Genomic DNA, 880 nt, shown 5'->3' on the forward strand with positions numbered 1-880 from the left:
CTGAGGCAAACCTGTCACAATTCTCATCACCGTTACGAAAGACATCATCCTCAATTGCACCTCCCCTCCATCCGTACCATATCTCCAGGATGGTGCAGCGATCCTAACTACATTCAACAAGACAACGCTTGACTCCACGTTGCTGCCAACGACCCGGCCGTCACAATCGCTGGTGCTTTGGATAGGTGGAACATTCGGCTCGCCAGTGAACTGCCACAGAACCTACGTTTCATCGTCCTTGAATTGACATTCTTCAATTCCATCCAGTCATTGCAGCAACAAAAGGTCACTCGTTGTGTTCATCAGAGGGTGAGTTTAAACAAAGGATACATGTGCACTTGATCCATCTCCGCACGCGCACGGACAAAAGAGTCGACAGCTGTGAGATTTGAACTCACGAGGGTTTCCCCAATAGATTTCGAGTCTATCGCCTTAACCGCTCGGCCAAGCTGTCTTACATGGTAGACGGGAGATATATATAGACCGTTCTACGAAACATAATGCATTTCAATTCTCAACCCTAACAGTGATTTTCCACATCACTTGTATTTCACATCATCACTAGTACCACTGTTGCTGTGACTGGTTATCAGTGTTTAACAGTATCTCCCACTCCAATGCAATATCATGCCGGCACATTGTCGATTTGGTGTTAATTCGCACACACAGCCAAGGCCCCAAACGTTGTCATTAAGTTGACAGTGAGATCAGGGCTTTTAAACGACCACTTCATCTTCGCAGCGTGAATCTGTGAGATCAGAGCTTTTGAATGACACTTCGTCTTCAAAGCGTGAATCTAGACGTAGTCTTATTGAAAGTCAATCCAGTTGGCTACCACGTCCACCAAAACTGCCAAGATAGTAAACCAAGCATTTCCACA

General features: G+C 45.9%; 1 non-coding gene across 1 annotated transcript; it reads right to left on the reverse strand.

Annotated features, from left to right (window-relative positions):
* Positions 1 to 373: 373 nt before the first annotated feature.
* H310_07834 lies at positions 374 to 454 on the reverse strand. The gene has a single exon. It is a non-coding gene; the product is annotated as a tRNA-Ser (tRNA).
* Positions 455 to 880: the final 426 nt, after the last annotated feature.

Source organism: Aphanomyces invadans (assembly GCF_000520115.1).
Source record: "Aphanomyces invadans strain NJM9701 unplaced genomic scaffold supercont1.15, whole genome shotgun sequence".
Classification (NCBI taxonomy): Eukaryota; Oomycota; class Saprolegniomycetes; order Saprolegniales; family Verrucalvaceae; genus Aphanomyces; species Aphanomyces invadans.